At 34.3% G+C, this 15,478-nt stretch overlaps 1 protein-coding gene across 13 annotated transcripts in view; it reads left to right on the forward strand.

Moving 5' to 3' along the window:
* The window catches only part of LOC145286100 (calcium-activated potassium channel slowpoke-like), a 561,744-nt gene that overhangs the window by 250,831 nt on the left and 295,435 nt on the right, over positions 1-15,478 (forward strand). The window lies entirely within an intron of this gene.

The raw sequence follows: 15,478 nt of genomic DNA on the forward strand, positions 1-15,478 counted from the left end.
TCTATATATAAATACTGTTATTTATTAGTTTGAAGTTTGCGTATATCAGGCAAACACTACATCCCTTTGATTTCATTAATCTATACGTCTTATTCTCACTTTTGATAATGATTTTAAGAAGTATGTGAATAAAAAAAGATAACAAAATATGGCTGCTGAGACAAGTAATTTTTAAGTCCGTTACGTCATAGGGGTGCCAAATTAAAATACTAGCTATATTAGTAATTATTACTAAAAGCACTAATAAGCTCCAAAACTATTGGATAAGATTGCATAAAATTTGCTATAAATTTGAAATAAAGGGTGTAATAAATTGAATACTATTTATGATACCAAAATACAGTCTCAACAGCACGCGAGAATGAGATTTGGGCATTTGATGGAAAAGGGGGAAGCTAGTATTTGTTTCAACCATATTTGTAATATCGCTTCCATTAACATGATGGGGCAGTAGGCGTTCCCCGACGAAGAAGAGGAGACTTAAACAATATCCTTTCATTGTAAAATGAGTAAAACGCAATTGTGTTTGTAACTTTTTTTATGACGTCAGTCAACGGATAATGGACAAGTTAGTTTAATAAGATTGGGTAAACAAATGAAATTCCAAAGTAGATCAAGCAAGAATATCCAAATTCCGACCAGAATTATCTTTTTGGCTGGAAACTAAGGAAACTGCGTGGAATGTAAGTGACGTAATCGATATAGATAAATAAACAGACAGAGAGATGGTCTGAGAAAGAAAAAAGAAAACAAGCAAATGGATGAATTTACGCAGTTAAGCAGACAAATACTGTAAGAGTATATATGCGTGCACAAATGCATGCCAGCCCATACACAAAGAGTCTAACTGCTAAAAAACGAAGAGTTGATGATTAAACTTTGTTATAGATCAAGCAAAGACAAACTTTAACAAGTCTAGTTTGTTTGCTTCTTTGATTAATAAAACATAGGAAAATCTTCCAGGCCCAAGACAAAAGAATTGTACCTGCTTTCTTTTGTGTTGTGTATGCTACTAAGGAAAGTGACAAACCAGGAACAATCATAACAACAACAATAACAGCAGCAAAGTGAGTGTAGCGTACAAAATGACAAAATAACAAACCTTTCAACACACATACATACTCTTTAAGTTAGAGGGTGATATCACAACTATTCTTCTTGGTAACAGGCTACGATACAACCCTCATATTGGTGCCGTTTCAGACCAGGGCTTTCATAATCAACGAAGCAGATTCGAACCCGCGATTGCCGTGATAACATAAAAAAATCTGTACAGTACAACATCAGGGCCAAGAAAGGATGTGAGGAATGAAAATATCAACAACAACAAAAACAAGGCTTAGCAAATGAAACGAAAACACTGATCAGACATAGACACAGTTTATCTGGTTTCAACCCTCTCTCCTTTTAAAAAAAAGGTAAGGGCCTCTGTTACTCCCTTCTTGAATCTGTGCTATGGTAGATAGGGATGTGACTTCTCCACGTTTTGGTGGAATCCTGCTTCCTTTTTCATTAATCCAGAAAAAGTGGATTTCCAGTTAAATTGCTATGGATGTGAGTTCTACTTTTATTTTTTTTTTTTTAAATAAGAACTTTTCATCAAATCACTAGAACCTGACCTTATTTTATTGTCGCTATTTGACTGGGTTTTATTTATCTTTCTCACTTTATCATTCTTTTTCCTTTCTTCCCCGTTCTCGTTATATTGCCTTGCCTTCACTTTTTCTCTTATGACAGTTTCCATAAAAAACCGGAAGTGTTAATTTTGTCATGAAAATTAAGAATTTAAACGATTCATGAAGAGAATAGGGGAGTTAGACGACTTTTGTTTTATCACAAAATGACTTCCTGTCTCTTTCATCCCACTTATGCACACTGAGTGTCTTTCTCTTAAATTGAATTTTCTTAGTTTGAAACTGATTGGAGGTATTAAACAAATGTAGTAAATGTTTCTGAATTTTCGAGATAAGGATTGATTATTCATATTATTTGAATTCTTTGGACTGCTGTTTCTATAACGAGTGTTATTTCTACAAGAGCACACGCTCTTCTTACGACAGTGAGCTGCATTTTATTGGAAGGGGTCTCCTCTGGTTTGAAACTTCGCCAGATTTTACCAATTTGTTCCAATCATCCTTCATAGTTGTAGCTGTGCTCCCTCCTTTTGATTTTGCAGGACCTACTGGTGTCACATTTGAAGGTTGTTTCCCCATGGGGTAGCAGCAGGCATTTTTGCCAGTTTTTTTTTGTTGGACACTCCTTTGCCTCTGCTACTGACAAAACTAACAATGGGTCCTCCTGCCCTCAACAATAACGGACATTATCCACATGTCGCTCCTAAAAAATGTTAGGATTTTTTAGAAGCTGCCCCGATCCAATTTTTGACATTGTACTCCTCTACAATGAGGTTATGGGAACGATGAACCGAGATTATAGTTTCGACATTCTTATACTAGCTCATAACAGCACTGATCTGATCTGTCTAGATAACAAGGAATGCCAAGAATGGAGACAGTACATCTCTTCTTACTCAATTACTTCAGCTTGAGGTGTAAATGTTTCCATCTCAAGTCGGTCCTGGATAACTTTTCTGGCTCTTGTTCTGTGGGCAACAGCATGTCCCATATATTAGGAGCTGCTAGAAAGGACTTATCCTGCCTTGATAGAGTTCAAAATAGACTTCATAGCCTCGTAGGGGGTGTCCTTTTCTTTTCCCTGCAACCTCTTTCTCACAGAAGAGATGTTGCGAGTTTGTCTCTGCTTTATCGTTATTTTCATGGCAAGTGCTCGACTGAACTCTAATCTATGCCCCCCCCCGCGCCAAACTTTTACAAGAAACACCCTAGCAGAAAACACTATCAATAATTTCCCCCACTACTACTGCCACCGCTGTTACTGGCATTGCTGCTACTGCTGCTGCTCCTGTTTTTCATTGGGTTGTTGAGGCCAAAGTTCAGGTCTAAGAGCTACCTTATATGCTGGGGCCCACCCTTGATGTCTGATCCAGATCGGTGTCTTTTTCTGTTGAAAGGTCCACCAACCTACCTTGTTTAGGTCTTGTCTCGAAGTGGCTTTTTCTTCTGTTAAAAGAGGGCTGGCTGTTAAAGTCCTACAACTAGCTGATTGACAGTCCCACTGACCTGGATCACTGGAGACATCAGTGTTGCCAATATATTTACATAAAACAGTCTTTGAAATGCAGATGTTATTGAAATATGGTTTATTATCTTTCTAGTCCTAAAAAAGTCCATGAGCACTAATGATTATTTGGATTCTTTGAACTACTGTTCTCATCTTCAGTATTGTTTTCAAAACGTTTTAGTCGAAACCTCTGATCTTTTGGTGTATCTTGTTGAATACAAAGAATTTTTCTGTAGAACTTAGGAATCTGCATGGAGATTAAAATGGAACCGTTTATTTAATCCGCACAAAGGTAGCATGCTCTTGTTTCATGAGCCATGAATGGGTAGAATTTCTAAGTAATTTGCAATTAATTCTTGAGCATTCAACCTCCAAAAGAGTGTAACTTTACAACTGAATTTTACCAAGTATTTTATCCACCATGCCATGAGTCTCTGCAGATTCCCAAGTTCAACAGAAAGATTCCTGAGTTTGACAAGCTACACCTGAAGAAAGTCGGAGGTTACATCGACCAAAACATTGTGAAAATACCACTCAAGATGAGAACAGTAGTCCACAGAATCCAAATAATGTGAATAATCAATCCTCATCTCAAAAAGTCAGAAACACAATTTATTTGCTACTTTTTTATTATTGGAAATCAAATCAAATACTTTTAAATGTGTCTATAAGTGTTTAGATGTTCAAATGTGTCTATAAGTGTTTAGATGTTCAAATGTGTCTAAGTGTTTAGATGTTCAAATGTTCGTTGATTGCATATCTTGATTTGCATGTATACTTGACTATCGCTCGAACCATGTTTGCCTTTGACTATTTGTGCAAATATTATATGAGAGGGGTGGGATTTATGTGATGTCATCAGGGATTTTATGACGGCCACAGCTTAAAAAGAGAATGGAGATAAAATCCTCTGACTGAATTATGCATTAGGCAAACCGTTTTTAATGCCAAATGTAGAGGCATTGACAGAAATCTGGCCAGCAAGTATTTATAAATATCTCGCTTAGAATATCAATAAAAGCTTCTATGATTTAATAAATCACTCGTAATCGAAGAGTCTGTTTTCCAAGAGGGAAAATCATGTTCGTCTTCATCAAAATGTGTACACATTCATTGTTTTCAATGAGTTTTTTATATATAGAGATGTGTGCAGAACAGTTGGTTTCGTCACATTAAAAGAATGAATGAGAATGTTTTGGTTAGTAGATGTAAAATGGTTGCTGGAGCAAGATTAGTTGGTAGGGGAAGGCCAAGGAAAACATGACAGGAAGTAATAAGGATGGATTTAAGAGAAAGGAGTGATGACGAATACCTGGCCAGAGATAGATAGCTTTTTAGAAATTGAATTCCAAACTAACCTAACCGATGCCAGGATGTAAAAAACGATGGTAAAAAAAAACCGAATATGCTGTTGTCGTTGTTGTTTTTTTTTTTTTTTTTTGTTGTTTTTTACATAAGGATCACCACTTATCAAGGCCCGGAGGCCACTTGAGGATAAGGGTTACTGAGTAGTCAATGGGATAATATAGTAATCGTTAGTAGTGGAAATTTGGTAAAATGGATTACTTAAGGGGACAGTTTATCAAGAATTTGTTTATGTTGGACTTGAAGATAACCAAATTGTAGTCAGATGGAAAACAGGTAAACGGAAGAGAGTTCCACAGGCGTGCAGTTCTACGAAGGATTCTGCAAGATTGCAGGTTTTTGTTCCTTAAACTCAGCAGTTGTATGCAAAGTCAGGGAAGGTTTGAACACACAAAGGAATGACGCAGAAACAATATGGTCGCTCTCACTTCATTGATATATCTGTTCTGTGTCTGACTTTGCAATGATCATCTTTCGTTCTTCATAGCTCCTTACATCAAGTGGCTTCACGCCTTGTCTCAAGCGATTTCCATTAAAAAAAATACTTATTTCTATTTTTTGTCTTTGGACTCAGTGTCAATATGTATATATTTTGATTAAGTTTCAACTGATCACCTTCTTCAGATATATTGTTAATTTTACTGTCACAGTTCTTTTTTTTTTTATAGCATTTAAATATGATTGCTGTTGATTATTTGTATATTATATTGCTTGTTGTTTCCTACGTATTTAATCTGATGAACTAATTATTTAAATGCTTATTTTTAACTAGCAAAAAAAAAACCCGTCCTCTAGCCAACTTTTAATTTAAGTTTGATATCATTTTTTGAAATGCATAATCGTGTAAATTTTAACATAAATAGCACCATTTAGTCATTCTGTTATTTTTAAATGGAAGACTAGCTGTATATACCCGGCATTGCCAGGTCAAAATTATCATATGACACCTCAGATGACGTCATATGACGTCTTACTATGACTCAGATGACGTCTTGCTAGACATGACACCAGATTACGTCATATATGACTTCATATATGACGCCATCTCATATGAAGTCACTATATCATCTACGATATGGTTATCATTGATGCTGTCATATATGATGACAACTATGTGACATCATCTGCTATGACATTATATATAAACAAACGCAAACACTCAAATAAACAGACAGCTTGGAATACGGCTTTATTATAATAGATATGACCTTCTCCTCCTCCTCCTACTTCCATTTACAAACTACTAAATGCAAAATGGCTAAACCTGTCCTATTTATGTTAAATTAACTTGGCAATCTGATAGCCTTTCTAAATTTTACTGTAACCGTAACGACAGAGCAAGTTGAGCCAGCTTCAAACGAATTTACTCCTTCTCGCATCAAGGCGGACATCCATGCCAATTGACAGCTGAGTCATCAATATATTTAAGCCACTCTTGGTTTCAGTGACACCCCCCCACCCCCCCAAAAAAACAAACAGGCCAACCACCAGGTCTGTAACTCTCATCACTGTTTCAATCCATTTCTTCAGTTGGTCTTTTTTATGCTTCCTTCAACCAGCAGATTCGGCTAGGGCTCCCAACTTGCAGATGAATTCCTTCTCAGTGTGTCAAAGAATGTGACCAAACCAGTGAAGTCTCCTTTTCAAAAAAGTCTTTGTGATGCTGGTAGTGTTGCATCTTGCACAGTTCGGGCAGTTCAGAATTTGGTTGTAGAAACAGATGCGTAGGGTGCATCAAAGGGCAATACATATTAAAGACTGAGTATGTGATGATTGTCTTTGCACAAAAGCCAGATCTCACAGCATTACACCAGTATTGTGTATTAGGTTCAATCCAACTCTTCAGTTGGTTGACTCAATGTTTCGTCCAGTTCGTGGGTGTGATTGGAGCTACTAACTTGCCAATGAATTCCTAATCAGCGTATCGAAGAATCAAAATCAGCAAAGTCTTATTTTCAGAAGAGACTGTGATGCCAGTTGCATTGCATCTTGTATGGATTGTGCAGGTTCGAAGAGATGAATGCATCGAATGCAACACAAGTTGAAGATCTCAATCTTCTTTGTTTAGGCTCCGCATCATTTGATACAGCCTCAATTTTCTTGAGTGTGCTGTACCTTGTGGAGACAACAATGTACTTCAAATGATTCAGCCTACACACAACTGCTTCTATGTTTAAAAGATTATAATCTGACAATTCGTTGCTTAATCTAAGAATTAAAAAAATATTCAGTAATGACAAATTTAGAGGAGAATTTTGGTTTGGGTTTTATCTTGTAATAAACAAATTCACATAAATCAGATGATTCGTTTCCCCAATATTTTTCTAGCCAGAATTCTTTCTAGAAAGACATTGGGTACTTATGGAAGGGACCATGTGAAGGTTGCCAACATTTTAAGTGAAAGTGATTTTTGTGGAACGAACTGGATTCGAACTTAAAACACCAAGGTTCTGAGTCTGTGTCGTTAACCACTTGGCCACCATCACCTCCCAATAAAAATCATCAATAAAATATTGGAAATTTTACTGCTTGAATGAAAGCATAGAAGTCTACCTACTAAGATTGCGTCTAAGTTACAAATAGATTCCATACTCGGCAAGAAAGCGAAGTCCTACCACAATAATGGGACAATAAATCAGATTTTTCCTAAAAAATTTCGTTTTTTTTTTTTAAATGTGTACAGAAGAAAGTGATCTTGAATCTCAAGAAAAGACTGACAAAAATTGACTGTAGAATTTGATCATCACTATAATAAGACGAAAGGAAGCATGTAGAAGAATAACAAGAATATTGCAAGGAAGCACAAGAATAACTAAGACGATACGATGTATCAGATTCATGGAGATAACTAAGCTTACTGATTGATTCCACTTGCAGGAACAAAGCAAAGGTGTTCCACTAATTGGAAGACAAGTTAGATGTCATAAGAAGAAAACGTTTGGAATAGAAAACAAATTTCCTATTACAGAAAGAACACAATGCAGCGATAATTAAAGAAAAATGGGCAATACATACTAAGACCCATGCAGAGCAGTTCAGAACCAGAATGGAACTGAAAGATGTAGAAATGAAGGAAGCGTCAGAAAATGAAGATAATGGAAAATGAAGAAGAGGTTTGTGGATTTCACAGTGAAATAAAACCGTGTCTGGAAGAAAGTGGTCTGCAAAGAAATGTCGAATAAAACCAACTTAGAAATTGAAAAAGATACAAAGAGAAATATGTAGAAAAACAAATTAGTCCCCTTAGACTATTAAGGCGAAGTGTGAGGCCAGTCAAAGTGATAACACTTCTCAGAGAGTGTAAAATCATACTTTCTTTTTAATGGAAATCGCCCCAAACAATTCATGAAGCCACTTGATGTAAGGAGCTAACAATATCACTTCAAGGTCAAAAACTATTCAATGATAAATGTTTCATACATAGATTCCGACCCAGAAAACAGCAATTCTTCCCCCTTTGTCAAAAACATCACTTATAGAATGTGAGGAGTAAAAGACAAAATAAGGGAAATACAAATGCAAATTACACTCAGGGATGACAATGGCTCAGACTAAGAACCTGGGTGTGCCAAGTTCGAAATCAGTTTGTTCTATGCCTGAACTTATCTAACGTGTTGGGAAGAGATAAATAAAATTACCTACACAAAAGCCATAATCCAATACGAACCAATGCTTATAAATTATGCTATTTAACATCTGTTCTAAAAGATTCAAATTTATCATAACATGTTGATTGTTTCTAGTTTTTCCAACTTTAAATGATGAATGTGTTGCTTAAGCATTATCAGGGACCAAATATAAATGAGGGAAGCAAATACGATTTTTTATTTTCAGAAATAAAAAATGTTTCCCTCCACTTGCAAATTTTAAAAAAAAAAAAACGGATTTTTTTTTTTTTTTTTTTTACTGCTTTGGAAACCTAATCAATCAGATGTGGTTTGACAGGTTGACAAGATGGACAGCCTTTTTTTACTAACCTGACGGATAATTAATTTCTTAACTTCTTCGCTTTTGCTTGCAGAATTGAGTTCCTAGAACAGCACCATTTTTTTTAATGACATTTCCTTCTAACAATTGTATCAGACATCATCAACAAAGTAAGTCATAGTTATACGATGTCCTTGCATATCTCTCTCTATTTGTTCTTGTTTACTTGCCTCCACACGAGGGAAGAGTGTGATACAGGGCCGGTTTTAATGTGGAGAAAATCCAACTTCCCAAAAAGGGTCACTCCAGATTGGAACAAAAATGTTGAAAATGCCTGAGTCTAAAAATAGTTCTTCTTCACTGACTGAGAACAAAAAAATAAAGGATAGTATTGAAATAGATACTACAAAAAAACAAGGAACTTTTTCTACTTGTTTACCCTGGTAATACATGTTCTTTATCAATTTTGTTGGAACTATTAACCTAGCTTTCTTTTGTAACTACGTCTGTGGTTTTAACATAATTCATGCATCATGCCTCGTATATCCTCCCTTTCACTTGTCTTTGACAAACTGTTTCAGTGAAAATCTATATTAGATTTCTTTATCTGTCTGTCTGTCTGTCTGCTCCACTTTTTCTCGAAAACTATTGTTAGAGATTATTAGAGATCAGTATTTAAGTGTCGCTTTTTCTCAGAACTTTCTAAGCCGACCTGGATGAAATTTTGTATGGAATTATAATAAGGGGCATTGAACTAAGTATTATGATATCCGTTCGATACACATTAATAGTATTTAATGCAGGAATAGATACAAATTTAATCATATTAAACCATCAATTTGGCATAAAACGCTCATTCTGAGTCAACGGGCTATAATTTTTGCCCAATTTTAATGAGATAAAACGTCTATTATATTATATATATATATATATATATATATATATATATATATATATATATATATATATTAATGAAATCAAAGGGATGTAGTGTTTACCTGATATACGCAATGACAAACTTCAATCTAATATAAATAACAGTATTCATATATAGAAAATTTAATCCCAACCGAATAAAAATGCTCAATACGCAATAGAGAGTAGAGCTTATTAGAGACTTTTTCTAATTAAGCCAACGATGAAGGTTCTCGTAATGGTTTTCTCTCCTTTTATTGCTCGGTCCCATTTGACTGGAGACCGACTTCTCTTTGGGCTGCTGCACCGTCCGGAAAAAAACAATTTTCATTATTTCAGCTGTTTTGAAGGCTTTCCAATCAGATTATATGCATCATCACGCTGGACTTATTTTGGACTCCATTCTCTCTAAAGAACTATTTTCGCATTTCAGATCAACTTGAGAGGATTTTCATGCAAGCTGAAATATTATGCGCAGTTTGTTTATATTTATATATATATATATATATATATATATATATATATATATATATATATATATATATATTTTACATATCCAACATTTTTTTACTTCATTTTTTTTATTTGGAAACTTATAACTACAATAAATTGCGGTTTCACTTAATGCCTTAACTAGCAAATTCTAGCATTGCTACAAATATGATTTGCTGATTTCTTTATGTTCTCTGATGAGAAGACTAACAAGAATAGCATTCTTTGAAACTCCGCGGAATAAGGACTTTGTAAATTGTTTTTGGAGTATTCGGTCGAACAATAAATTTTGATTGTAAAGTTCAACTTACAGTTTTAATTTTCTTTCTCTTATATATATATATATATATATATATATATATATATATATATATATATATATATATATAAGTGTCATCTTTAACATAAATCTCACCTGTCTTTTTAAATGTATGCAGGTATGTATGCATGTATGCTTAAAACTTTTGACAGAGGTGATGGATTTTCACGAGATCAGTATCGTTTTGTAAGTTCGACCCTTCGGACGACAAATATCGAACAATTTGCTAAAAACATTAATTTCTTCACCCTCAACTTGGCACTTTTCTACAGGGAGGAGTTGCTTTTTTTGCAGATATTTCCGAAAGTCATCCCCTCTTTTTGATTGACTAGCCTTAATTTAAACATTCGTTACTTCCGGTTTGGCGATGGGTGCAACAGCAAAGACGTCACGTTTTGTTTTTCACGTTCTTTTCATCCTTTGCAGTACGGGTTCGAGCCTGCCTGCCTACTACCACATTTTTTATTTTTTATTTTGCTCAACACAGACCTCAAAACACCTGAGCAACGCCGGGTACCCAGGTTAGTTCAATATATAAGAGGAAATTTTTGTATAAGGACTTCTAATATAGATAGAAGCTTACTTTTTTTTTTCAACGTAGTCTCCCAGCAATGTCACACACTTTTCTCCATCTGTGTAGAAGCTTCTGTATTCCCTCAGCATAAAAATCTTTGGACTGGTGTCTCATCCAGTCGCTTACAGCACTTTTTACTTCATCGTCACTTTCAAACTTTGTGCCTCTCGTGAATGATTTTCAGAAAACAAACAGATGAAAGTCCAAAGTGAAAGATCAGTTCCCCACCCACTTGTTGATGGTCTGCACCATTTGAGCTGCTGTGTGAGGCGTTGTGTTGTCATGATGCAAGCTGACTCCTTCTGACTGATGACTCTTGCGTTTATTCTTTATGTCTTTCTTGACCTGCCTCGGCAGTTCACAGTACTTAGCACTGTTCACAGTGTTTCCTTTCTCAAGGAATGAAATGATGATTGGGCCTTGCATATCCCCAAAAGCCATGAGAATCACCTTCTTTGCAAACCTCTGGGACTTCTTTACTGGAGAGCCTGCATGTTTCCACTCCATGGACTGCCGTTTAGACTCAGGCTCATAGTACCAAACCCACGTCTCATCACATATTTCTACCTTCTTCAGAAACTCATCACCATCTTTCTGATAGCGGGAGAGACACTGCTGGGATAACTTGACCTTCCTTTGTTTGTGCTCTGCAGTAAGCATCTTTGGCACTCAACAGCAGCTGACCTCTAAGTAGCAAAGTTCATCATGGACAATTTTGTGTGCTGTTCCGATAGATAACCTCAAACTCCTTGTAATGTCATCAACTGTTGTTCTTCTGTCAGACTTAATGACGTCATTGACTGATTCGATCATTTCAGGAGACCTCATTTCTCTAGCCCTCCCAAGCCAATCTTCATCTTCAACACTGTTTCATCTTTTTTAAATATTTAGCCTACTTGTAGACATTTTTTGGCTTAAACATGTGGCATCATACACAGTTGATATTTTCTTATGAATTCCAACTGGTTTGCACCTTTCAGACATTAAATCCACGTGAAAAGAAGTAAAAAAATAATTAAAAAACAAACTTAAATCTGTATTAGAAGTTTTCATACAAAAAAAATCACCTTATTTATTGAATGATCCTCTCTCTCTCTCTCTCTCTCTCTCTCTCTCTCTCTCTCTCTCTCTCTCTCTCTCTCTCTCTGCCTCTGTCTGTCTGTCTGTCTGTCTCTGTCTCTCTCTCTGTCACTCTATCTCTGTCTCTGTCTCTCTGTCTGTCTGTCTGTCTGTCTCTCTCTCTCTCTCTTTCTTTCTCTCTCTCTCTCTCTCTCTCTCTCTCTCTCTCTCTATATATATATATATATATATATATATATATATATATATATATATATATATATATATCATGTAAATTCAAATGTTTCTTAATTATTCCCTTTCTTTTTATCTTTTTTATTGCTTCTATGTGTTACCAAAGAAAAGATAATATAAAAATGGTGACCACGTGTTTGAAAAGAAACCCAAACACGTGGTCATTACAAAAACGCAGGAATAAAATATTCCAATTGATATTATATAAAATATAATTATATTCATATAATGTATCCAGTTTTAGGTGTGTATAAATTACACATGCATTAAACTTATACTGGAGAGAGAAAGAAGATACTGCCCGTGTACAAAATCACGTGGCTGAAGCTTAGATGAGATTGGCACTCATACTTGTCTCCCTAGTCGTAATAAAACCCAATTGCACCAACAGACCAGTTCGGCCTACCAACTGCCACATGTCTGTTTGTTCTCACATTTCAAAACTATTAAACACTAGCAGAGAGACCCGGCATTAACCGGAAATAAATGAGGATCAACGATTGTTCTACCCTCCCATATTTTATGTTCATCGAAATCAGTGAAATCAATTATTTTTCAATCCTTCTCGCAGTTACTTAGTCCACAATGTACTGTAGTCTACATTGCACTGTAGAGAATCTACTGCTGATTTTATAAAATTATTTTTATATAATGGCTTAAAATAAAGTTTAAAATGCAAATATCAAATATCATGGTTCAGTTGTTCTCTAAACAGAAACATTCATTTCGAACACGCCTCTGTCCTAGCAAAGAACCTACTATTGATTTTATATTATTTAAATATATTTATATTATCTATATATATTTATTTATTATTTACATATATATTTGCGATGATAATGAATTGAGTTAAAATTTAAAATACAAAAGTCAAGTATCATGATTAAATTGTGCTCTAAACAGAAACATTCATTCCGAACGCGCCTGTGTCATATAAAGGAGTCTACCGATTTATTATGCCGGACCTTTCTGCTTGTGCGGTAATAAAACTTCTCAAATGCACTTGTGATGTTAGGTTTTATAAGTCATTAACTTTAGTGAAAATCACCTGTTCTTTCTTATGTTGGATTTTCTTGATTATCGATTATTTATTCAAGACATTCTGATACAAGACCTATCTAAGAATATTGCCAGGTATATAAAGTACCTTTGTGTGAAATTTTATAAAAATCAGCCCAGCCATTTAGGAGTCCCTAGGGAATGAACTCACACACACACACACACAAAGTTTCTTTAGATAATAGTAGAGATAGAGATAACGATTTTTTTTATTTTTAATTTTTTTTTTTTTAAATATTTTTTTAATTTATTTATAAATATATATATTTTTTTTAAATATTCTTTTTTTTATTTATAAATATTCTTTTTTGTTTTTTATTTATAAATATTCTTTTTTTGTTTTGTTTTTAATTTAAAAATGAGCAGCAAGTATTTGAAATTTCTTTTAAACTATTCCCGCCTTTTAATTCGGTTTTCTTTTTATAATGAAAAGCAAAGAAAAAACTTCCATGGATAAAATAATTTTCAGACTTGCGTTCCATGAGACATGCTTCTGACAAAGGGGTAAAAATTGCTGGGTTTTGTTTTAGTCAGCTGTTGTTCTCATTGTGTGGGTTAGAGATATGTGAAGATTTTCAATCCTCTCATAATATTCGTCATCATCCAACTGTAAATCTATCCATCTCATTAACGAATGGTTTTTAGTTGCGACTCATTTATAAAAATATATAATATTAGCATACCGCCTGTTGTTGCCCGGTCATAAAATGTGATTAAATATGATATTTTGATTTATGCAGATTTCATATCTATCATTATAGAGCCAATTTTTTATTGTTTATTATATTGTACCCAATATATAATAGTGATTTCAAATGTTAAAAGAAATTATGAATTGGGTGCCATTAGCTGGAACTGAAACAAAACATTTAGCTGTCTATTATTATTTGCCACCTTCTGAGCTAAATATAGATTGATATAAAAAAAACTTTAAAAATTAATGCATTTCCATGTATAAATGTATATTTGCACATGCATAAAGGAGCGCTTTAAGTCGACTTATGCCTGCCAAGTTCCAATATTTCAATTTTGACCCCTGTTTTTACCAGCTAAAAAAAACAAATCGAATTTATTCTGCAGATCCGACCACCTATATATCAAGTTTCAAGTCTGTAGACAAAAATTGATGGAGTAGTTTGATAGCGACCGTTCCGCACACACACACACACATACACACACACACACACAGACAAGGTCACTTTTATATGCGATTTTCATTAGAATTTATTTAACATTTAAACATTTTTCTTCATTATTTACATAAGTACATTTTGCTAACAATTTCTTTTTATATTTTATTTATATATTTTCAAATGGGCTCCAATCTGTGGTAGCACTTCTCCTAAAACATTCACAGCAAAAACTCGTCCAGTTACAACCACTTAGAATAATTTCCCTTTCTCCCTCTGTGTACCTAAAACTAAATGGAACTTCCATAAGCAAAGTATTTTTTTACACAAACAACTCGTTTATGGAACACAATACAACAGGACTGCTTCCTAACTAGCTACAACTTGGTCGTTTTCAAGTCCAATATTAACAAATTCTTGTCAAGTTATTCTCTTAAATAATCAAATTTTACCCAGTTTCAACCATCATCTCTAAATTCTCAACGTGTTTGTCTCACTGTTCACCTGATAGGCTCATTCATTTTCATTCTGAAATGGTTTTTGTTCCTCGATATCATTCATTTTTTTTAAATCTATTTTTATTTAACTTTTTTTCACAAAAAGAAATGTTTAATTCTTCAAAACTTTTTCCAGAAAATATTTTCTTTTTTTGTATATTTGTTTTGTTTGCTGATTTTGTTAAATATTTACTTTTGAGAACATGGAATTGGTCGGTTTCTTCCATCTTTTTTTTTTTTCTTACAAAATTAATACATTCTAGCAACATAAATTCGTATGAAACAGCATGGAACCATTTCTTTGATCGACTCGATTTTGTTGTTAGCATTGGTTTACTCGATTATTTCTAGAATCAGGTACTAACATATGGAACCATGTGAAGGTTGCCAACATCAATAATTAAAATAATGCTATGAAATTGACTGGATTCGAACGACATTTCCAAATTATCAGTTTGCCTCATTATCTACTTCACCTCACATATTTCTATACGTGTGTGTTATAAATATGAACCAGTTTTGTGTTTTAAATCGTTGTATTATCGTCTTGAGTGTTATTCTGACAATGATTCAGCCGATGTAACCTACAACCTTTTTTGCAGGCGTATCTTGTCGAACTGAGGAATCTTCCTGATGAACTCGGCAATCAGCACCAAATTTCGAATGGAAAACATGTTTTCATTATATTAGCCATGTAGAAGTTAAACAATTCACAATTGTATTTTTTATATCCCTTGTACTGAGA

The sequence above is a fragment of the Euprymna scolopes genome, chromosome 10, assembly GCF_053919585.1.
Source record: "Euprymna scolopes isolate OS-2025 chromosome 10, ASM5391958v1, whole genome shotgun sequence".
Lineage (NCBI taxonomy): Eukaryota > Metazoa > Mollusca > Cephalopoda > Sepiida > Sepiolidae > Euprymna > Euprymna scolopes.